The sequence below is a fragment of the Haemaphysalis longicornis genome, unplaced genomic scaffold, assembly GCF_048455015.1.
Source record: "Haemaphysalis longicornis isolate Haplotype H1 unplaced genomic scaffold, Haemaphysalis longicornis Haplotype H1 scaffold_1, whole genome shotgun sequence".
NCBI classification, from domain to species: Eukaryota; Metazoa; Arthropoda; class Arachnida; order Ixodida; family Ixodidae; genus Haemaphysalis; species Haemaphysalis longicornis.
The window spans coordinates 26,800,766-26,825,507 of NW_027526203.1; the positions used below are offsets into that span (position 1 = coordinate 26,800,766).

Sequence of the window (24,742 nt, forward strand, 5' to 3'; positions counted from 1 at the left end):
CGACAATGAAACACCGCGCCATGAGTTCGCTGCCGGTTTTGTTGTGTGGCTGTGGATACCCTCAACTGTTCCCGGTCTTGTTCAGAAGTTACTCTTCAAAAATAATGGTCCTTACCATGTAATTGAGCGTAGAACCCCACTGAACTACCTAGTTGAGCCGCCCACGTGGTTCCCGGGCCTTTATTGTCGCGGTCGCGAAACTGTGCACGTGGGCTGTCTCAAGGCTTACCACAAACCGATGGTTTTATCTTGCCCTTAGGTCGCCAGAATGGCTCCTTTTTTCGGCGGGGGGTAATTGTAGTGCAAAATATTTGCCCATTTGGAGTATGCTATTATGCACTGCGAAGGACGCAGTATGCCCCGTGTGGGTGTACTCTGATATATGGCCATGGGCAACAATTGGTATGCAGTGAATGGGGACTGTAAAGACGACGATAGCGCCATTCTCGCTGGCAACTAGTAATGATCTCGGATAGCTCGTTGCACCGTGATCATTGCTCCGGCTAGTCCTCTCGGAGTCTTCCTGATTACCATCGCCTGGAACTCTACCATTCCCTGTCAATAAACACCTTGTTAATATATATATTGTGAGCGCGAAGCTCCGAAGCGGAGAAAATCATTTATTTCACTGCTCCATTATCGCCATCACCAAACACATCGAGGAACGCTTCGTCTTCTACGAGACTGATCATCATCATTGTTGGTTGCTGGTCCGGTGTTTCGAGACGGCTTAGTCGCAAAATAAACGCCTTACCTCACCGAGTAACCAAGGCCTTTACAAGTGGTGGAGGTTGCGCTCGATCTCGTCCTCAACGCCTTCCAAGCAGACCCCTGGAGCTCCGTTGAGGTAGGCGATTGCCTGTAGCAGCGATGCAGCGTGAGGCCGGAAGCAGTCCCGCTGGCACCTCCCCTGCTGCGCCTCTGGCATTTGCTATGACCAGCTGCCAGCGCGATCCTCCTCATTTCGCCGGGCTCTACCATGAAGACGTTGAAGTCTGGCTGGATCAGTTTACTCGAGTCAGTGCGTTTAACCGTTGGGATGACGTGGCGAAGCTACAGAACGTTGGGTTTTCCTTGGACAAGGTGGCACAAACATGGTTTCTTAACAACAACCACCGGCTCGCCGACTGGGCCACCTTTTGTGAGGAGCTGCGCCAGATATTCGGTAGGCCAACCGCTCGGTCAGACGTGGCGAAAAGGAAGCTGGCCAGTCGCCTTCAAGGCCCTGAGGAGACGTATGCGTCTTACATAGAGGACGTTCTCGCTCTATGTCGCCGTGTGGATGCAAGCATGCCGGAGGCCGACAAGGTTCGCCATGTCCTGAAGAGCATAGCACCTTTTGACTTCAACTCCCTTGTAATTCAAAATTTTTCGACCATCAGCGATACCCGGACAACCTGTCAGCGCCTGGACGAACTGCAAGCCGTCCGTCTGCAACCAAATGGTGTTGCTATGCAACCACAGGGGGACGTGGACCTACGCGCCCTCATACGTCAAATCATCCGCGAAGAGCTCCAGTTCAATGACCCGCCGTCTCCTCCACGCGATTCCTTTCGCTCGGAAGCGCACCAGTTGCGCGACCGCGTGAAGGAGGAGCTGGCATCCATGACGGGTGCGATGCCGACGCCACCCCCATTACTACAACTCCCACCCCGTCCTACTCGGCGATGGTATCGCGACCGCCCCTGCCTCAAGATGCCCCGTTCGCACCCGCACGTGTAACAGCGATCTCCGCAGCGACCGTTCCACGGGGGTACTACACCAACGTGCGAACCCCTCGCCAGGCTTTCCGAGTGACCGACCTGTCTGCTATTACTGCGGGATCCGGGGCCACATGTCCCGCTTCTGCCGACGCCGTATGCAAGATGAACGAAGAGGGTACGCACCGTTTGAACGAGATTTCGGTTATCCTTACGGTTCACAATGTCGTGTCTATGATTCAACCCCGCGACGCTCATCGCCACCCTCTCCCTCGTTTGAACCGCCTCAGACCAATCGTCCCTCCCGCCGCCAATCATCCTCACCGTATCGACGGTCCGTGTCTCCTCTTCACCCGGCTTCCCACGTTCCCGACAACCACTCGGAAATCTAGGGCCTGCAGTTTTCGGAGGTGAAACTGCGTCGCTCGGAAAATGCTCAAGTCCTCCTCAATGACCATCAAACTTTTTATCTGTGCTAGTGGAAGGAATTTTTGTTAATGCTCTTGTGGATACTGGTGCAAGCGTTTCGGTTATTCATGCAGATTTGTGTTCGCGTCTCCCTTAAGGTTAAAACTCCTTACACTGGTCCGTCACTGTGCAATGCTAACGGAGTCGTACTGCAACCCTCAGCGCAGTGTACAGTTCGAGTATTCATAGATGGAAGCCGTCATCACGTTCCCTGTGCAGTGCTTACTCCGTGTGCACACCAATTGATTCTGGAGTGGGACTTTCTATCTTCGGCGTCCGCTGTCATTTCCTGCAATTTACCGGCTGTCGAACTCACGGCTACCCACTTCTCCAGCGTTGATCATAAGGAGCCGCCTCGGTTGGTGGCACAAGCTGATAAAGTTTTGCTCCCTGGGCAAGAGACACTAATGACAATGTGCTCAGGTAGGATTCAAGATGGTGACATTTTAGCCGTTCCTGCACGGTCCTTCCTTCCTAAAGGAGTCGTCATTCCCACCGGCCTCGTTCGGTTTTCGAATGGGTCAGCGGTATTTGCTGCAACGAACGTCGGTTCAGAGCCGATCTTGCTGCCCAAAGGTGCTGCTATTGCTACTGCTGCTGCTGACAGCCAGGTCATGTCTGTTATGCCCATTTGCTCGTCGTCAGCAGGCCAGCGCCTTTCGGATCCTGCATTGTCATCGGCAGCTCTTGTCGCAACCATTAGCTCTGACCTCAGCCCTAAAGAGGCAGAGTCCCTCCTTGCTTTGCTTGAAAAACACGCAGCTTGTTTTGACTTCTCTTAGTCGAAGCTAGGGAAGAGTTCCGCAACAGCACACCGCATTGACACGGATGGCTCTCGTATCATCCGCCGCCGTCCGTATCGTGTATCTTCGTCTGAACGAAAGATCATTGAGGACCACGTTTCGGACATGCTTGAACGCAACATCATTCGCCCTTCTGTTAGCCCGTGGTCGTCGCCCGTTGTTTTGGTTCGTAAAAAAGACGGATCAGTGCGTTTCTGCGTTGATTATCGTGCACTAAACAAAATTACCCGAAAAGATGTATACCCCATGCCCCGAATAGATGACGCTTTGGACTGTATACAAGGTGCGGAGTATTTATCGAGCATTTACCTCCGATCCGGCTATTGGAAAATCCCGATGCATGAATCTGACAAAGAAAAAACTGCGTTTCCCACCCCGGACGGGCTTTATGAATTCAATGTTATGCCTTTTGGATTATATAATGCCCCAGCTACTTTTGAGCGTCTCATGGATACAGTCCTGCGTGGACTCAAATGGAGGACATGTTATTGTTATGTGGATGATGTTGTGATCTTCTCATCGACTTTTCCTTAACATCTTGAGCGTTTGAACCAAGTACTTACATGTTTAGCAAACGCTGGACTTCAGGTCAACACAAAGAAATGCCGTTTTGCCAGCAAAACAATCAAAGTCCTCGGTCATGTTGTCAGCAAAGAAGGCATCCAACCAGACCCTGACAAAATAACAGCTGTGCTCAATTTTGCTCGACCGCTACAACAAAAAGCCATTCGCTGTTTCCTCGGCCTTGCCTCTTACTTTCGCCGTTTTATTCCCGGTTTTGCCACCCTTGCTTCACCTCTCAACAGGCTTCTGCAATCCGACGTTCCCTTCACCTGGTCCGACGACTGTGAAAAAGCTTTTCACGCTCTTAAAGGTGCGCTTACTTGTCGCCCACTGTTGTGCCACTTCGATGAGACAAGACCCGCACTTCTCCATACCGACGCCAGTGGGACCGGCTTTGGCACCGTTCTCCTCCAACAGGATGAGTGGACTGTTGCTTATGCCAGTCGCTGTCTCACGGCCGCCCAAAAAAACTACAGCATCACAGAACAGGAATGCCTTGCCGTCTATTGGGCTGTCCAGAAATTTCGGCCATATTTATACGGCCGCCATTTCACCATTGTAACCGATCATCACGCACTCTGCTGGTTATCAACTTTAAAGAACATTACTGGACGCGTTGGACGGTGGATTCTTCGTTTACAAGAATACGACTTCTCTGTCACATACAAGTCGGGCAAGAAACACCTGAATGCAGACGCGCTATCGCGCTGCCCGCTATCGCCTTCACATACTGCTTGCGTAACGCCGCCGGAAAAAGCGTTGCCGCTTGCGCCTGTCAGCTCCATTGCGGTAGGTGAACGCTTTGAGCTTAAAAAGCTCCAACAAGAAGACCACTATTGTCAAAGCAATGTCGACAGACTGAGTGGTAGAACACAACCTCCAAACAGTCGCTTGCGGCGCCAGCAAACAAAATTTCGGGTTGTTGATGGCGTGTTGCATCGTCAAAATTACCATCCTACTGGAGAAAAGTGGGTTCCCGTTGTACCCCGGGCACTGCAGCAGACAAATGTGGAGGTCTTTCATGACGATGCGACCGCTGGCCACCTCGGATATGAGAAAACGTATGACCACATCCTAGCCCGTTTCTTTTCGCCTGGCATGTCCACAAGCGTATCCAAGTACGTCGCGTCCTGTACCTCCTGCCAGCGTCGCAAGCGCCCTACATCACCTCCGGCTGGACAGCTACAACCTGTCTCGTGCCCCGCTGAGCCTTTTGAGGTTGTTGGGATTGATTTGTACGGGCCGCTACCTAGAGCTCCTACCGGTTACCGCTGGATGGTCACACCTGTGGACCATCTGACACGCTATTTTGAAACGGCTTCCTTGCGTACTGGATGTGCCGAAGAGGTCGCTAGCTTCTTTTTGCACCGCAGCGTCTTGCGGCATGGCGCCCCTCGTGTCCTGCTAAGTGACCGGGGGAGGACGCTTCTCTCGAACATCGTTGCAGAAGTCCTGCATGCCTCACAAACTGTTCACAAATTGACCACCCGATATCACCCTCAAACTAATGGACTTACTGTAAGATTTCATCGCACGCCTTCTGACATGCTTTCAATGTACATTGCACCTGATCACAGCAATTGGGACCACATACTCTATTTCGTAACGTTCGCTTACAATACGGCTACCCAACGCACCGCCGGCTATTCCCCATTCTTTCATCGTATACGGCCGCCAACCGTCCTCGCCACTAGACACCCGTTTGTTTACCGCCCCTGTATCACGTTCTGATCCAAGCACTGAATAGTTCATCTCTCGCGTGAAGTATTGCCGCCAGCTTGCCCGTGACCGCACTACTCGAGTGTCAGCAGGACAGGACAGAGCGCTACAACGCATCTCACCGGACTGTTGATTTCCGATTCCGACCAAGCGATGAAGTTTCCTTATGGACCCCTTTCCGGGTTCCTGGACTTTGCGAAAAATTCCTTCACCGTTTCCTTGGACCGTACACCGTTCTAGAAAAAAACCTCACCGGTCAACTTCCGCATAACCCCGTAACTCCACCTGCCGACCACCGATGCCGTGGCACCGAGATTGTCCACGTGTCTCGGCTCAAGCCGTTCCATCGTCGTCCTTCCGTGTGATTGCGGCCGGGAAGCCGCCTTGACGGGCGGGGGGGGGGGAATAATGATGATGATGGTTGGATGTTAATGGCAAAAGGCCAACTGGGGCAAAGAGCGCCAAAACAGTGGTTAAATATGAGAGGTGAGAACGTAGACACTAAAATCAGTAAGCAAGAACAAAAGTCAAATCAATAAAATACAGTGAGGATGGCTGGTGTAAAAGACCAGGTTGTGATAGTGCATGGTATGAAATAAGGCTTTAAAAAAACTACGCGTGATAGGAAATGAGATGTAAAAACTTGATGTCACTGAGAAACTTAAAAGTGCGCTGCACAGGAATCACGGGATCATCCGCTAGAAAGAGTGCTGGGTGTAGTAAATTGTGTTGTCTGTAGAGTTGAGGGAAGTGCTTGCGTCTTGTTGTCTGGAGTGCTTTGCATGTAATGAGGATGTGAAGTACGGATAGGCCCTCCCCACACCTGCTACGCAGGGGTCTTGGAGATCCAGTGAGCAGATGGGAGTGTGTCGCGTGCGTGTGGCCTATCCGTAATCTAGCTAGGGCAACTTCGATGAATCTGTTATGTGAGTCACTAGTGTATCGTCCTAGGTGGGGTTTTATTATGTGTAATTTGTTGTCTGTCCGTGTACTCCAGTCGGCTTGCCATGTTTTGCGAAGGTGTTGTCTTATGTGTGGCTTGAGGTCAGTGTAAGGTATTGTTGTTATGTCCACTGTGTTTGCAAGTGCAGCAGCGGCGGCCATGCGATCCGCGGTATCATTCCCCGTGATTCCAGCATGGCCTGGAACCCAGCACAGGATTAGTCGCCGTGACGAGTTGGGCTGCTTCCTCCACGTGTAGGTGTTTTATGGATGTGTGGTGTAGTTGAGATGTTTGTGTGAATGTGCTCCAGTTTGCTTTTGATTCATTAAACCTTTTATGGGAAGATGGACTGCATGGGCCTTTACCTATATATGTTAGGGAAGTGGGGAAGTGGTCACTACCATATGGGTCAGTGCCCACGCCCCACTCAAGACATGGAAAGAGAATTGCAGAACCAATAGCCAAGTCGAGATGTGAGTATGTATTATGTCCTAAGTTATGGTATGTAGGCTGCTTTTTGTTGAAAAGGCATGCTCCTGAAGATGTTAGAAATTTCTCTATCAGGCGACCTCGGGCATCCGTTCTGGAGGAGCCCCAAAGAGAGTTGTGTGCATTAAGGTCGCCTGTTAGGATGTGCGGTTCGGGCAGCTGGTCGACCAGCGCCTCGAAGTCAGAGTTCGAAAGTGCATAATCAGGACGAATGTAAATGGAGCATACCGTTATCAATATAGTAAAAATTATTGTCCGTATTGCTACAACCTCAAGGACGGTGTTGAGAGCGATAGGGTGGCATGCTAGGGATTTCCAGGCTATTTTGGCTACACCGCCCGAAGAGTGTGTGAAGCCAACCCTATCCTTTCTACATACCATGTACCTATTCAAGAAATTAGTCTGATTGGGATTCAAATGCGCCTCCTGAAGACACATCACACTTGGCTGGTTCGAATGCAATATCTAATGGACATCATCAAGATTTTTAATGAGGCCTCTACAGTTCCATTGAGTAATATTTTCTCTTCCCATCATGGAGATTTAGAAGCTACTGAAGTCTGTGTGTATGTGTGTTAATGTGTCTTTCGGGGCTGTTGCTCTAGGATTTGGCTTTTTGGGCCTTTCTGCTGCTGGCTTGGGCGTCGGAAGCCGCTCCTTCCGCTGCGTTGCAGGCAGGAACGGCCCGACATCCATCTCGTTATCGGATGTCCGAGGGGTGCCCGACCCGGGCACCCCGGACTTGGCCCCACTTCGGGAGCCCTTCGTTTGAGCCGCCACCGCCGCCGGCGCCAGAGGTGGCAGGGGCGGTGCAGTGGTGGTGGGAGCCGGTGTGGGGCCCGTGGTGTCCATCACCTCGGTACCCTCCAACGCACTGGAGGACGGGGAGACAGAAGCGGGAGCGGCACCGGTCCCAACAGAAGTGGTTTGCACCACAACCGCTGCTGGCTCAGCAAGCGGCGTGGTGCCGGGTTGGGCTGCGTGAGGCAACCCAACGGGGGGCGGAGGCGGGACCAGGTCAGACTCGCTGAACTGGGTCCTTGTTTACACCAGACGCCGCTCCGCCCCCCGGCGAGCTGCGTCGGCATACCTCCCCAGGGGGAAAGAGGCGAACCTCTTTCGCGCCTCTGGGAAGGTAAGGTTCTCAACGACTTTCACCTCGATGATCTCCTTCTCCTGTTTGAATTTCTCGCATGTTCTAGAGTAGGCCCCGTGGGGCCCCTGGCAGTTAGCACACATGAGGGTTTGCGATGGGCAGTTGTCTGATGGATGATCGTGTTGTGCGCACTTGGCGCATGTTAGTCGACCACGGCAGTCTGTAGTGCCATGCCAAAACCGCTGGAATTTAAAACACCGGCGGGGGTTGGGGATGTATGGCTTGACGGGGCAATGAATGAAACCTGGAACTGTGGAATGGTTGAAAGTCAATATTACATGTTTTATTAGGATTTCCTTGTTATCTCTACGAATCATGATACGCCTCACTGCTGTCACACCTTTGTCCTTAAGGCCTTCCAACAGATCGGTGTCAGTTTCATTCATCAAATCTGACTCAGAGATCACACCCTGGGAGCTATTAAGGCTGCGGTGGGGTGTGACTCTGATGTCGAGATCTGCGATGCGAGTTTGAGTCAAGAGATTTGTAGCTTGTTGCTTGTTATTCACTTCTACAAGAACTTCTCCTGTCCTGACTTTTTTGGCTTTGTAGGACTGACCAACAATGCCCTCAAGAAATTTGGAGATCAGGAAGACAGACTTTGTGGCAAGGGGGTTTGACGCATCAACAGATTCGATTACCAAAAACCTAGCATAGTTTTCCGGCTTTGGGAAACTTGTCATTGGCAACGGAGGAAAGGATACTTCGGTGCGGCCCCTTTTAGGGGCCGATCTCTGGATTTAGAAAATTTGGAAACCATATATCGTAGTATAAAAGCAGGGAGACGGGGGTACTTTCTCCTTTGAGCTTACCCTGATTGTCAAAGAGGTCCCGGAGCTCTCTGCCTGTCTACCAGGCCCATCGGCCGGAGCTTGATCAAGGCTCCGACGACCACCGTTCACGGCTTCTAACCCTTCACCTTTCAACTTCTAGTCACGGTAGGTGACAGCTTAAGTATGGGGGGCTCGGGGTACGCGGTGTCGCCACTCACCGTCACCAAGATTACTCAAGGTGCCCCGTGCGGGAGGGGGGGGGGGGGTGTTTGGGGGGAGAATAAGTCTGAGCGCGAAGCTCCGAAGCGTAGAAAATCATTTATTTCACTGCTCCATTATCCCCACCACCAAACACATCGAGGAAGGCTTCGTCTTCTACGAGGCTGATCGTCATCATCGTTGGTTGCTGGTCCGGTGTTCCGAGATGGCTTAGGCGTAAAATAAACGCCTTACCTCACCGAGTAACCAAGACCCTTACAATATATATATATATATATATATATATATATATATATATATATATATATATATATATATATATATATATATATATATATTTATATATTCTATAGTAAGGAAATGAGGGGCTCGTTGAGTAAAATACAGAAAGATAGGTCGGCAGTCTAGAACGCCAAAGGAGGCATAGGGGTGTGGTTAGGCTCTTTTTTTACTACGGTTAATAAAGTTATTATTTTTTTAATATGCGGCGCTGGCTACCACCCTCAAGCGTCAGATACACTTCTAGTAAAATATAAATAGCCCAGAAAGTGAAGGAGAACCCAGTCGCCCAGATAGCCGAATTGGTAAGGCATTCGAGATCTAATTGAAAGGCGTTGGTTCGGTCCCCACTCTGGGCGCGTGTTTTTCTTTCTTTCTTTCTTCCGCATATTAAAAAAATAATAATAACTTTATTAACCGTAGTAAAAAAAGAGCCTAACCACACCCCTATGCCTCCTTCGGCGTTGTAGATTGCCGACCTATCTTTCTGTATTTTCCTCAACGAGCTCCTCATTTCCTTACTATATTATTCTGCGAAAGCCTAGCGAAGGTCTCGGTTCTGGCAGCTTTGGTGCCTAGGTAGCATAAGAGGCTTCCCGCCAGTTACCCGCTCATGACAGGCTGTGGACGTTCGAGTCACGCCCCGGGGGTTGAAAAAGAAGGTCCCCTTCTCCCCGTGTAGTCAGAGTGGCGCTGTCTACCACCCTCAAGCGTAAGATACACTTCTAGTAAACTATAAATAGCCCAGAAAGTGAAGGAGAACACAGTCGCCCAGATAGCCGAATTGGTAAGGTATTCGAGATCTAATCGAAAGGCGTGGGTTCGGTCCCCACTCTGGCAGTGTGTTTTTCTTTCTTTTGTTCTTCCGCATATTAAAAAAAATAATAATAACTTAATTAACCGTAGTAAAAAAAGAGCCTAACCACGCCCCTATGGCTCCTTTGGCGTTGTAGACTGCCGACCTACTTTTCTGTATATACTCATATATATATATATATATATATATATATATATATATATATATATATATATATATAATTATATATATACATATAATTATATATATATATATATAGCGAATCAGAAAGTGGGAAACGAGGGGCTCCGTGAAAATAAGACCGAAAATAAGGGTTGGCAGTCAAGAAAACCTCGGAAAGCAAAGGGGAGGTTGGGGTGGGTCATAGAAAGAGATGAAGAATTTTTATGTATATATGTATGTATGTAGAATATATATGTTGCGAATCAGAATATGAAATGAGGGGCTCGTAGAAAATAACACAGAAATAAGAGTTGGCAGTCAAAAAAACCTTGGAAAACAAAGGGGACGATGTGTTAGGGCACTGAAACATATAAACAATTTGGAAAGAAAGAAAGTGGAGAAAAATGCCCGCCAGGTGGGATTCGAACCCACGACCTCCAGAGTACCGGTCTGGTGCGATAACCAATACGCTACCCGCGGGGCGCTTTTCCCCTCCACTTTCTAGGGTATTTATGTTTAGGTATTTTTGTTTCCTGTGCTTGGGGGTGGTAGCCAGCGCCACTCGGGCTAGTCGGGGTAAAGGGGACCTTCTTTTTAACCCCCGGGCCGTGAGTCGATGTCTACGACATGTCGAGAATGGTCGACCAGCGTTGAACCCTCTTCAGCTTCCTATGGTACCAAGACTGCCAGAACAGAGGCCCTCGCTATGCATGTAGCGAATAAGGATATGAAATGAGGGGCTCGTCGGCAGTCAAGAAAATCTCGGAAAGCAAAGGGGAGGATGTGTTAGGTCATTGAAACAGATAAACAATTTGGAAAGAAAGAAAGAAAGTAGAGAAAAAATGTTGAAAAGAAGTGCTCCTTCATCCCGAGTAGTCCGAGTGGCGCTGGCTACCACCCCCAAGCACAGGAAACAAAAATAACTAGACCTAAATACCCTAGAAAGTGGAGGGGAAAATCGCCCCGCCGGTAGCGTAGTGGTTATCGCACCAGACCGGTATTCTGGAGGTCATGGGTTCGGATCTCACCTGGCGGGCATTTTTTCTCCACTTTCTTTTTTTACAAATTGTTTATCTGTTTCAATGCCCTAACACATCCTTCCCTATGCTTTCCGAGGTTTTCTTGACTGCCAACACTTATTTCTGGGTCATTTTCAACGAGCCCCCCATTTCATATTCTGATTCCCTACATGCATAGCGAGGGCCTCTGTTCTGGCAGTCTTGGTGCCATAGGAAGCTTAAGAGGGTTCAACGCTGGTCGACCATTCTCGACATGTCGTAGACATCGAGTCACGGCCCGGGGGTTAAAAAGAAGGTCCACTTCACTCCGAATAGTCCGAGTGACGCTGGCCCCCACCCCCAAGCAGAGGAAACAAAAATACCTACATAAATTCCCTAGAAAGTGGAGGGGAAAATCGCCCCGCCGGTAGCGTAGTTGTTATCGCACCAGACCGATATTCTGGAGGTCGTGGGTTCGGATCCCACCCGGAGGGCATTTTTTCTGCACTTTCCTTCTTTCTTTCCAAATTGTTTATCTGTTTTAATGACCTAACACATCCTGCCCTTTGCTTTACGAGGTTTTCTTGACTGCCAACTCTTATTTCTATATATATACAGGGTGTCCCAGCTATCATGCACCAAGATTTAAAAAAAGAGCAATGGCGTTACTCGAAGAAAACCTAGTGCGCAATGTTTGCAGTACTGTGCAGAAGCGGACAGTAATTTTTTCGTTAATGATATGTAACTAATTAATTGTAATTAATTATCTAACTCGAGAATTACAGTCCTAATCACTGAAGTGTCAATGAGGCACTTGTAGGTACCCACGAGGGGAATCTATCTGCGGTATTTTCAGCGTCGAAATAATTGCGTACTTATTTATTCTGACTGATAAAGAAAACCCGCGAAATATGAAAAATACCACGTGACGGCGCCTCCGCGCGCATTGTAAAGCAGCGTCCCCAAACAAGATGATTGAAAGCAACTGCTTCGCCTGTCACCCGCCCCAAGAGACAGCGCATCACCTTGATAAAGGCATACATGGAAGGAGCAGCAACAGCAAGATTCGCGGGGTGCCTGTGCAGATAAGGCACAAACTCGGTCGCGATTTCTTCTTTCTTTCTTTTGTCTATTTCATTCTGGCTAATTCAGAGGCAGCCTGTTTGAGGGCATTGCTTTACGAGGCGCGCAAAAGCGCGCGAAGGCGCCGTCACATGGTATTTTTCATATTTCGCGGGTTTTCTTTATCAGTCATAATAAATGAGTACGCAATTAGTTCGTGGCTGAAAATACCGCAGTTCGATTCCCCTCGTGGGTACCTACAAGTGCCTCATTGACACTTTAGTGATTAGGGCAGTACTTCTCGAGTTAGATAATTAATTACAATTAATTAGTGAAGTCTCATTAACGAAAAAAATGCTGCCCACTTCTCCACAGTACTGCAAACATTATGCACTAGGTTTTATTCGAGTTACACCTTTACTCTTTTTTTAAATCTTGGTGCATGATAGCTGGGACACCCTGTATATATATATATATATATATATATATTTAAATATTGATAGACATAAGACATACATATAGAAAAAGAGAGAGGCAGAAATAAGGGTCAGCAGTCAAGAACGCCAAGGAAAGCAATGGGGAAAGGTTGTTCGTAATTTATTTTTCTTGAAACAGATACAGTTTTTGACATTTTTCTTTTTCTAGTTTTCTTTCTCGGCAGCCTTGTTGACCCGCCGCCGCCCGCATCCTGGAGCAGGCCGACCTTAGTTTCAAGAAGCGCCTCGTCTGGTTTCAAGCAGGACGAGGACAAGGTGTCGGAAAAAAAGGAAAATATAAACGAGTGTGCCCACGCCTAGGCGCACGCAGTATCTTTCAGCCCCGCTGGCAACGAGGCAGACGCCGATAGACTCTGGTACATTACAAAGGACAGAATGGTCATGTGCAACTAGATCACGAAGGCGTACCGACTGGCTCAAAGGAAGCGCCATTCACCCAGCGAAAAGCTGGACAGAGCCTAGGCGGTAATGTTGCGACAACCGCAAACGAGGACTTTCCCGACACCACAATTCCTGCACAAGATGTATCCCAAAACCTACTCTTACAGCAAGTGCAAGGCCTGCCGCAGGGAGACGGTGACTCTCACGCACGTGCTGTGGGAGGGCAAGAAGCATCCAAAAAAGGCAAAAATAGGAACTCTGCCACTTGGACTTGAAGCGGCGCTGTCGTCGTACGATCAAGACGACCATCTATAGGCCGACCAGCAAGCCCGAGAGGCAGCGGCTCGACAAGATCCGGACGCTCCCTCGAAAACGGGCGTGACGCGGACCATGGCTTGTGTCGCGTCGGTTTAGCAGGCTAAATAAACGTTTTTTCCACTCCACTCTACTTTCTTTCGATCTTTGAATTATTTCAATAGCTACATCTTTTTCAATGAGAACAAATGACGAACGACACTTCCCCTTTGCCTTCCTGCCTTTATTCAGCGAACCCCTCATTTCTTTTCCGTTTTGCTGTTTATGTATGTATGTATGTATGTATGTATGTATGTATGTATGTATGTATGTATGTATGTATGTACACCCGGCGTCAAAATAAGCCGGGGCACGCGGGCGCGTGCAAAATGCATCGCCGCGACATCTGACGTTGCACATCTGGGGTAGAGACACCGATGTGCGCGTGCGCGTCCAACCACGCTCGCTAGCCTGTTTTTTTCATTCGCTTCAAATGGCAACGCTTGTCACATTCAGCGCTTGGCGCCAGGGGCCACTTTCTTTGAGCAACCGCTCTTGCTCGCACACGCTTCAGCGGCCGAGGACGAGGTTGAAGATGCGTTGCTCGCTCTGCGGTGCTGTGACAAAGATGGAAACGGGACTGCTATCTTATTTTAAATACTGCATTCTTTTTTGCAGGAAAGCCGTCTATGGATAGGATCCAGCAGATCGTCTCCGGTAATAGAGCAATGTAGACAAGAATGTAGACAAGATGTAGACAAGAACTGCGTCTTAGGCCGGGTTCAGAGTGTTGTCGCAATTGTCGTAATATCTTTAAGTAATGACGTCATTTGACGTCTCAGCCAACCGAACTGTGTAAAACGCCGTTTTTTACGTACATGGCGCACGATACGGCTGTTACGTATTTAGTCTGAACATAGCATTAAGCGAACGCACATTATTGTCGCGTGAACGCTCCCCTCACGTTTCCTCCAAGCGTCGAGCACCTCGTGCGGGCACAGCATACTGCCCCTTCCCTTCCCCACCGCACACTTTCGGAGAGCACTGGCTCGCGCCACCACGGCGAACCTACTCCCCTCCCAATTTCTCGACATTCTCCTCCTTTGCTTTCCTTCACTCGTCGGTCTTCCCATCGTTCGCTCGGTCACGACGACGCCCACGCAGCTGAGCCCAGAGAAGGGCGCCAAAGGGCTGTTCCCTAAAATGGCTTCCGAGCAATTCATTTGTGTTAAGAGGTGACGCAGACATTAAGGGGATCGTTGTAAGTTTGATCTTTGTAAGGTGGCTTTCCCACATCGACTCTTGAACAGTGAATCAAATCAATCTTCGGAGGGAATACCATCACATAAAGTGGCTCTAATGCTTTTTTCATTGAAACTATACCGAAACAAATTATATGACAATTAGCCGCTAAGACAAATCTAACCCAAAGCCGGGTTTTATATTTTTCAAAATTGCATGATTCACAGTAAAATTGTAAATATCGTGTAATTCTCGTCCGCTGTCAGTACATATGGGATTCTACGGGAGGGAAACGGACAGCCCCATGTTTGTCTACCGGAAGAAAACTCTAGTTAATCAAAAGTTCATTCAGTGAATTAATCAGGAACTATGCTGAATCGCAAATTACAAACAAACGTGTTCTGCTACGTGCACCCCTTGGACCCAGTCAAAGCTCACGTTGAAACTCGGCACCGCAGCTTTGATGGTCATCGTTCTTCACAGAGTGGAAGGGCACTGAATTTTTTTGTTAAGTTTCTGTCAAACCCACTACCACGCCGAACTCTTCTCCCGTTTCCCCTTTTTTAATTGATTCAGAACGTGTTCAAGGTGAAGTCTCATCACACCTTCATAAAATAAATTATTTCTTGCTTCAGTTCGTATTCTGTTTGTGTGCTAATTCTTAGTTAACAACCAATTGCATGTTTCAGGAAAAAAATATTAAAACTCGTTCCACCGATTGTGATTGACATTTACTGAAACAGCGCGGAGCCGCAGTTACGACGGTTTTCTCCAATACATGGCAATCTCTCTCCGTAGATTGCGCTATAATCGCAACAAACTAATTCTCCAACGTTTACAACTTCACTACCTAATTACGACAAGTAAACGATACTCGACATAGCGGTATAATCGTCCTATCAGCATAGTTTCATAGAACTTGTTTTTCGATACATTTAATAAGACAGGAGTTAAAGCCGTTTTCTTTAACCATACTCCCTCCGTAGATTTCCATGCTACGCTGCGCAACAGGCAGTGTCGGAAGGCCAGCTTACAAAGACCAAGCTTCCGCCGATCTTCATAAAGTCGGCTTTACCTGTAAACACAAACGCTTTGCTGTGAACTCCGAAGGGAGCGTAAAACGATACAAGGACAGGCTGTAGTCAAGCCCAGCCCAAGAAGAGCATAGCTGTAAGAAATACCGAAGTGGGAGAGCATATGTGGGACACAATTTTGTCACCGCGAGACGGGCAAGATTAGTTATCTGTCATAGCAGGGCAGTGCGAGCAACGCATCCTCACTCTCACCCTTGGCCGCTGAAGCGTGTACGAGCAAGACATGTTGAGCAAAGAAAGTGACCCCTGGCGCCAAGCTCTGAGTGTGATCAGCGCTACCGTTTGAAGCGAATGAAAAAAACAGGCTAGCGAGCGTGGTTGGACGCGCACGCGCACATCGGTGTCTCTACCCCAGATGTGCAACGTCAGATGTCGCGGCAATGCATTTTGCCACGCGATCGCGTGCCCCGGCCTATTTTGACGCCGGGTGTACGTATGTATGTACGTATGTACGTATGTACTATCGGCGTTAAATGAAACGCGAACACGAAAATGCGAATCAGAACACACAACTAGCGTGACTTCTTTCCATGCGATCCAAAATGAAGCGCGTCTTAGTTACAAAAGACAACGTCGGGAAGTAGGAATTTCCAAATATACCAAGAGCGTGCCATTATATGACCTCTACGAACAGTATTTTTCAATTTCGCAAGTTCTGGTTTATATTTTCGTGTTCGAGTTTCATTTGACGCCGATAGTACGTATGTATGTACGTATGTATGTATGTATGTATGTATGTATGTATGTATGTATGTATGTATGTATGTATGTATGTATGTATGTATGTATGTATGTATGCATGTATGTATGTATGTACGTATGTACGTATGTATGTATGTATGTATGTATGTATGTATGTATGTATGTATGTATGTATGTATGTATGTATGTATGAGACGTTTTTTACCGAAATGAGCCATATCCACCCAACGCGAATTTGAGAAAAAAGGGGAAGTTTGTTACCGGTCATAAATGCAACGCTATCGAAGCTATTATATGTTCGTTAAAAAGTAATGTTATTATTTGATTATCCGCTCTTTCTGCCCCCCTTACCCAATGCCATGCTGGGCCTGTAAGGTATTTCGAACAGTTCACCTATGAGAAGTTTATGGCCACAAGTAATTAAAACTTATGCGGTGTATTTGAGCAATATTGGGATGATAAGTTTCGATTCGATATCGCTCATGTCAAATTGAAACAATCAAGTTGATGAGGCATTTTTATAAAAACGTTATTTGAATTGACTTTACCGAATGGTGCGATTGAGTTTTGGTGGAAAAGAGAATAAACATATGCAAAAGGGCTTCAAGAACAGTAGAACTATACGATGAAGAGCAGGGGAATCCTCGTGTCACCATTAAAAGCTCTTTTCAAATTCTTTCCTAGCGCAATTTTCTTGGGCACGCCAGAAGTCACTCACGAAGTAATGATGTTCTTATTGCCTTGCTATGAATTTCCAAAACGCTTCACAGGAGGCTTATCTTCCCCTTAATGAAGTGGTTCGTACTCAGATGGGTGGAGGGGGGGGTAGATTTGTCAAAGCTGGTAAGCGGCGGCTATTTAGTTAATTACTGAAATGATAAATGTGGGAGTAAAAAAAATAGAATAACCCGAGTTACTCCGACGGGACGGGAGAGACACGATGAAATCATTGTTTCACATCTCTGTTTCAATTCGTGCACCTATCCCCTGCACTTCGTCGTTGACTTCTGGGGTCGAATTTTTCGCCGATTTTCGAATTGCCGTTTGAATTCATGGCAAGCCAGCTCTGAAAAGCAAAAAGAAAAAACTTCCGAAAGAACCCACAAAATCGTTTCAAGAGTGAAGCCGACAGCAAACTCCCATTGGGCAAACGGATTTGGCTCATTGTTATTAGTGAAACAGCAGGGTCTGGCTCATTTTCGATACGAACTACGATCCGCGTACATGTTTCCAGGCCGTTATTTCACCTAATTTCTTGCCACCCCTTGTTTAGGGGATAGTTCCGCATTTTTTCATGTCACTGCAGTTTTATCCGGCTTAGTTACAGTTCCTCTATTTTGCTCATTTCGTAAAGAACGAACGCCTGATATGTATGTTTGTATAGGCCTCCTGCGCTGGAGTTTTGTCGACATGCAGCGCCCCTAGTGGCCGACGCCTCTGGGTAGTACAAAAGCAAGCGACCCTCGCCGCCCTCCACGCATTTTCAATTACTAGGCAGAGTGAAACTTGGTTGTACTTAGTTTAATCGCTTTGTGGCGCGTATAAATGACTACATACTGTATGAAATAGACCTTAAAGTAGTTGTAGAGGCTAAACAAATAATATCCGCTCAAACAAGCCGATTTATCGGCTTTCTTTTCAACGAGCTGTCACGGACGTCGCGGCCTGGAACACTATCGCCAGGTTGGGTGGTATAACTTCCTGACGACGATTACCTTTCTTTCTTCTTGCGTGCGGTCGCCAAAGGAAAGTTCACAAATAGCATAAACACGGACCGCTTCTCATCATATAGCTTGAGGTAACTGCAAAAGGTTGCTTCAGCGGGAGCATGCAAGCGCACCCAAGAATTGCGCAGCCGACTCAGCTGACACTGCTGGCCTGGCACCACCATAAAAACGAGTGGAAATTTTGTTTTGTATTTTCGCACACTAAATGATCCTTGCGTAATGTTTTACGCCGCATGATTTACGAACGGCAGGGTGCATGCATACTAGCGAGTAGGTGAGGCATTGCGAAAAATAAACATATAAAGCGCTAATAAAGGACACAAAACAATCACCAAATCGCACGCCCGCTGCCTGAAGAAATATGTACTTCTATATTTGCATAACATAACATAACATAACACAGCCGCATACACGGCGCACGGCCCCGTATATTTACATGCGATCATCACTGACTCTGTTCGTCATCTTCGTCGCTAACTACCTGAACTTCGACCCGCCAGTTTTGTCCTCAAATGGAGTTAGACAGTGAGGCAAGAACCGAAAATTGGTCGCTTCCAGTTGAATTGTCCCCCATCTTCACACCTCGCTAGAATATTGCCAAATATTATTGGCGATTCGCGGAATTTTTTCGGTTTGCATTCAAAGCCCCCCTTCCTCTCCCACCCGATTTTCCGTCCAGCCCTCCGCCGTGTCCGCTGCATAAAACTCGGCCATACACTTCAAAACGTTAATTGCTGACCCTCATTCTAGCCTGTTAAGTGCGAACAGAGAATATATGATGCAAGACTGTAATTAAGTAAAGTGAGCGCAAACAAGAAAAGCGAGCGGCCTCTCGGTTCGCCCGACCACTTTGTTTAACGGCCACTAATTTCGGAATCACAAAACAGATTTCACGCTTCTTATGCTCGCTGAATTTTGTCACTGAGACACGCAACAAAACAGCAAGGTAACGCTGCACCATGTATTCTTAACGGCGACGCAAACGAGCACTATTTAATGAAAGCGCACGCATAGTGTGCAGGTACGCAAAAGAGTGGCGCACCGCAGCAGACTGGCGAGCGGTCCGCCGGACTCGCTGGCTTTTAAAGGGGTCCTGAAATACCTTCCTCTGATGCATGGATGTACATGTAACCAAATAAAGCAATGTGTTAGCAATCTCCGTCCCCGAAAGAATTATGTTAAAGCGATGAGTATTAGCTGAGAAATCGTAAATAAAAAACCGCGCTTTATCGTCGCGCCGCATTTCCTCCTCCTTTCAACTTATTCTTCGCTGTTGACGACGCGCCAACCTTCCCTCCCATGATGCTGCGCTCCTCAGCGGTAACGTACTTCCACTATTTCGCTTCCAAGACTGCCGTATGCTACGGGCAAGCTTTGTTGACACCATGGATGCCGCACTCCGCTCAAGGCTGGAAAAGCGAACGAAAAATCTGGCTGCATGTGTGCGGCGGCCTGGCCTTGCCCTTTCGAGGTGTACGTTGCTGCAGTTGCTATCGGCGGCACGTGACTTTTTATTGGCGGCGAACTGGCAGCCGCACGGGTAGGATTGTGCGCTCGTTCCCTTTCATGCACCACGCACTGTTTATCCAAAAATCGCCGTATCAGATGTCGCCCGCTGGGGCCGGGTCTTATTTTGCAGCGTTGGTAATTCCTGCCGGCGGCATGTGAAAAAAGACATTTTAAACCGATTCAGAAGCCGTGTACAAAACGCTTCAATCATGTGACCAGTTCTGCTTCGGGCGACGCGTGGTGGAGAGCCGCAACGTTGATAAAACATGCTCCGCCACGGCTCTGAGCTTTCTAGCGCTGGAGCGAGCGCCATTTCTTTGACAATCTCAAACATCGGTTGCCTTGGAAGCAAGGCACAAACCGCTCTAGAAGTCAGTTACGGTTGCGTGACATCGGTTCAGCTAGGGGCCCCACCTCGCGACATGTGGGCACTGCAGGCGTACCACTCCCATTGGGAAGTGCGACATGCGTTTGGCATTACAGGAGGCAATGGTGTGTGTGTTGTGGACGCCTTTGTTTCGCGATGAAATGCGAGGTTGTGTTTCTGCGGGTGGATAGTGCTTCCCATGGTCTGGATTATCTTTTTCGAGCGATGCATGACTCAACCTCGCATGGGGTATGTGCACTGTGCGTGGCTAAAAGCTATCTCGGCTTGTGCGCCAGAGTTAAGTGACTTGCTGTTCGTCCCCGCAAAACGCGCGCGAGTCGAGTGCCGAATTTACGGCGGGCAGGAGGACGCAAACCATCGTCTGTCAATCCCTGTTCAGACTTGCAACGCATGTTGTGACGTTGTGTTCGTTCGAAACGCATCTCTGAATTGTTTTACACTGGCTGACCGATAATCATATCTATATAAATAAATTGAAGACAAATCTTATTTGCTTCCCTAGCCCTTCTAAGTCTTTTCGATCAGCTTGCCGATTACACTTGCACGGCAGTGACTGCAATAACTCTTCTTGTTCCGTGCTAACACTTTACCATAACGTAAAATACTTGGGGTTATATTTTGACGACACACTCAATTGAAGCCTTCACATTGAATACGTTGCCAAACGTCTTAGAGCAGTGTGCGCTTCCTTGTACGCGCTGCGCTCTATTTGCAACACTTCAGTTAAAAAGCTTGTATATAAAAGTTTAAGAGAGTTCATTATCAAATACGGAATTGCAATATATGGTCTCGCATCATCTTATAAGCTCAATATTCTGAACACCATCCTCCATAAAAGTGCCTACAACCTCGCTTATAGTACAAAGAACCATGGTGAACCAATGGAAGATGTCATGAAACAATTTCATGTTTTACCTGTTCAAAAGCAATTTATGTTTGATGCTTTGTGCAAGCACTTTTATCAAAATGAATTCAAAGTTGTGAATGTTAAAGCTAGGCCTTCGAGAAACGTTGAAAAGTTTGTATTGCCACGTGTGTACACTTGTTATGGTAAAAAAACCCGTGCCGTTTATGTCCCACATTTATTTAACAGAATTAAAACCGAGCCAGTGGTTAATAATATGAAGCAGATAAAACATTTTTGATGGCATTTATTGCAGACATTGAATGAATGCATTGCGCTGTTTGGATGTACCTAAAAAACCATTGTAACAATTTGAAGTGCGACTGACTATTAAATGCCTTTCCTACGTATGTAAGTAAAAAGTACTTGGCGTTTTTTTTCTGCGCGTGGCAGTTGTTCAAGATATTTTCCTTGCGATTGTTGGGCTCCTTGAGCTTTTTATTCCCGTCGTGTCCCAATTTGCGCGCTCCTGTGACTGCCCAGCGACGCGCACAAGTGTATCGCCAGGTGTGCCACAGGGAAGTGTTCTGTCTCCTACACTTTTCAATGTGGCTATGGCGGGCCTTCCTCGAGCCGTAAAAAAGGACTGCAAGTCAGTGCACTTATCAATATATGCCGACGACATATGCATCTGGATCTCAGGTTATCAACACAAGCGGTTGGCTATGATTGCTCAAGGAGTGATTCGTACGGTACAAGCATATCTCTCGTCAGTGGGACTAAGAGTCTCCGCGCAAAAGTCTTGCTTTATTTTGTTTCTCGGAGAGAAACGGAAAGCGACCCGCCTCAAGTTAACTTTAGGTGGCTTGCCAATCCGGCAAGCTACTCGTGTGAAGTTTCTCGGCGTCACCATCGACTATAAATTATTCTGGAGGCAGGCCATGGATTCTGTTGTCACGTCTATGGTTCCCGCTTAAATGTGCTTCGATGAATTGATGGATCTAACTGGGGGAGTCACCCATCTTCTATGCTTAGGCTCCACTCGGCGCTCACCTTGAATCGGGTACTTTATCAGCTGCCTGTTTTGTCTCCCTCGGAGTCCCAGTATGCTCGTCTGGAAGCGCGGCACCGACAGGGCGTTAAGATATCCCTAGGAGTTCCCCAGGCGGCGGCAAACAAAAAAATTCAGTGCCCTTCTACTCTGTGAAGAAGGATGGCCAGCAAAGCTGCGGTGCTGAGCCTCAACGTGAGGTTTGACTGGGACGTAGTCCAAGGGGTGCACAAAGCAAAACACGTTTGTTTGTAATTTGCGATTGAACATTGTTTCCGGTTATTAACTGAAAGTCCAACCCTGTCCAGTCACTGCTCCTCGCGCATGCACAGCACGGCTCTTCACGAGCCACGTGAAATGGCTATTCAGCGGCTCCGACGTAGCATTAGACTTGGCTACTGCGCAATTGCGGCGCACACCTGGGCACGCGCCGGCGCCGGTGCGTCTACCCTGGCTCTGACGAAACGCAATCCAACACAATCCACTTTAATCCAATCCAATCCAAATCCAATCAAATCCAATCCAATCCAATCCAAGCCAAGCCAAGCCAATCCAATCCAATTCAATGGTATCCAATCCAATACCCCTCGCACTTGCGCACAACGCCCTTCACGGCACACGCGAAAATGCTCAACCTCGGCCAGTGTAGCTTACGCTACAAAACACACAGGAATCGTGGGTAGAAATTTATTATAGTGCGCGTATGGTAATCACGGCGCATGCTAGGACCTTTTCAATTTTGTATGATTTTTTGCATGCCCTGTGGGTGAGGCGCGCAGTTTTACGATTCCATGGATTTGAGTGGGCTCCGCAACGTGGCGCTGCGCTCGCTAGCGATTCCTGTCTACATCGCTCTGGGACCGGAGACGATCTGCTGGATCCTAGCCATTTACAGCTTTGCTGTAAAAAGTCCTGGAAGAGTCCCATTTTCCACCTCTTCGCTTGATGGCGTCTCAGCGGTTGCTCTTGCCGCTTGTCCGGCTGGGAGAGTCCGCAGCCGGAAAGGCCTTGCTCAGGCGTCTCCGCCTAAGGGTGGAATCTCGCATATACGTGGCGCTCAACACTCTCAGCATTCTCTACCCGCAACGGCGGAAGAACCAACATCGCTTGGAGCCACCGTGGTCTTTCGAGAGTTTGGAGTGTCAGCTCACCATTCCGGGCATCCGCTCGAAGAGATATACACCAGTGGCGGAAGCGAGAATGTTGGCAGTTGAGCACTTGGATCGGTCGTAAAGAGATTGTGTTCATGTGTTCACGGACGGATCTGTCGACAGAGAAGCAGATACCAGCGCAGCGGCCTTTGTGATTCCCGGCATGAACGTTTCCTGGCGGCTCGCATTGACCAGTTGACGTCATCAACAACGGCAGAGTGCATAGCGATAGAGGCGGCCTTGAAAAAAGATAAAATCGCTTCGGGTGCAGCATGCGGTAATTATAACGAATTCCAAGTCGGCTCTACAACTCTTGCAGCTCGGATTTCTCGCAGATAAAATTTGCCAATGCTCCCTGCGTCTTCTTCAGCAGATAAAGGAAAACGGATTTAGCGTTCGCTTCCAGTGGGTCCCTTCCCCCGTAGGAGTGCTTGGAAACGAGGCTGCGGACCAGTTGGCTCGTGAAGCGACATCGTGCACTCGTTTTCTGAAGGTGGCCCTAGATGAAGGGCGCATTTTAAAAACGATCATACAACATCATTCCCGCTCCCTTTGGTGACCACAACATCGACCTTGTGTCACCAAAGAATTGAAGAGGACAGAGGCAACCTTACTGTTCCGCATCCGGACCAACTCAGAGCGGACACCGGCGTGGCTCCATAGGCTGAACATTATCTCTTCACCTCTGTGTGGAACGTGTGGTGCTACAGGCGACATCGGTCATTTTATTATAGACTGCCGAGAGCATGCGGTGGAGCGGTTAGCTTTGTTTAAAGAACTGCGAAGGATAGCCGCTCCGCATGCCTCTTTGAACGATTTAATTTTCCCGGAAGGCCATTGGATCACGAGGAGGGACATCTTTCGTTTGATCCTGCAATTTTTACGTGTCACAAGCCTCAGCGAGTCATGGTGAATTTCCACGCATAGCGGTAAAAAGGTGCTGATGGGGTGAGCGATTGCCGGCATACCACGCAAGGCTAGGTCCACCCGTCAATAAACATCACCACCACCACCACCATGTGACTTATGCGGTACTGGATAATGTCCTGTATTTTGAAATGTGAATAAACATTATTATTATTACTACCGCCCTCGTGTTGGGCAGTGTTTCGAGATAAGCAGTAAAGGTGCACAGGTATGGGCCTACCTGGAGTTGTCTGATGGCTGTGAGGCGGTCGATGATATCCTCGTGCGCTGTGCTTGCCACAAGCAGATCTTGGGTCCACTGAAGCTAAGTAGTCACTTTGTTTACGAAGTCCCGAAGCGGCGTGTCTACGGCTCGTGCCATCACGAGGGTAGCGTCAGAGTCCTTCCATTTAGCGAGGTGAAGCCTGGGCGTTGGTCTGAAGACTATTTTGTGGTCGGTCTCTGGCAAAGGTGCTGACCTGTTGATCTGTGGATTTCACCGTTCTTCTGGGTGGTTTGTCGCTGCTCGCACTGGGGTTTCTAGCAACTTTCGATAGGCTGTTGATCCCTGCAGCATGTCAGACGTTCCCTCCTTTTCTTTTTTCTTCTTTGCTGCACTGGGTGTGTGGATGTTCATCCATAGCGTTTGGTAGACTGTTCTTCCGCGGTCTGCATCAAAACTTCCTTTGACGGCATTGGTTTTGCCTTGGTCTACAGTCTGGTGGTTCGTCCTGTATCTCCTCCTCTTCTTCTTGGGTCATCCCTCCCTCCGGCGATTGCATGTTGGAGCAGTAGCAAACGGCC

The 24,742-nt window shown here is 48.2% G+C and overlaps 1 non-coding gene and 1 pseudogene across 1 annotated transcript; one reads left to right on the forward strand and one right to left on the reverse strand.

The window, feature by feature from the left end:
- The window catches only part of LOC144160314 (N-terminal kinase-like protein), an 84,267-nt pseudogene that overhangs the window by 25,863 nt on the left and 33,662 nt on the right, over positions 1 to 24,742 (reverse strand).
- On the forward strand, positions 11,512 to 11,584 carry Trnai-gau (transfer RNA isoleucine (anticodon GAU)). Its single transcript has one exon. It is a non-coding gene; the product is annotated as a tRNA-Ile (tRNA).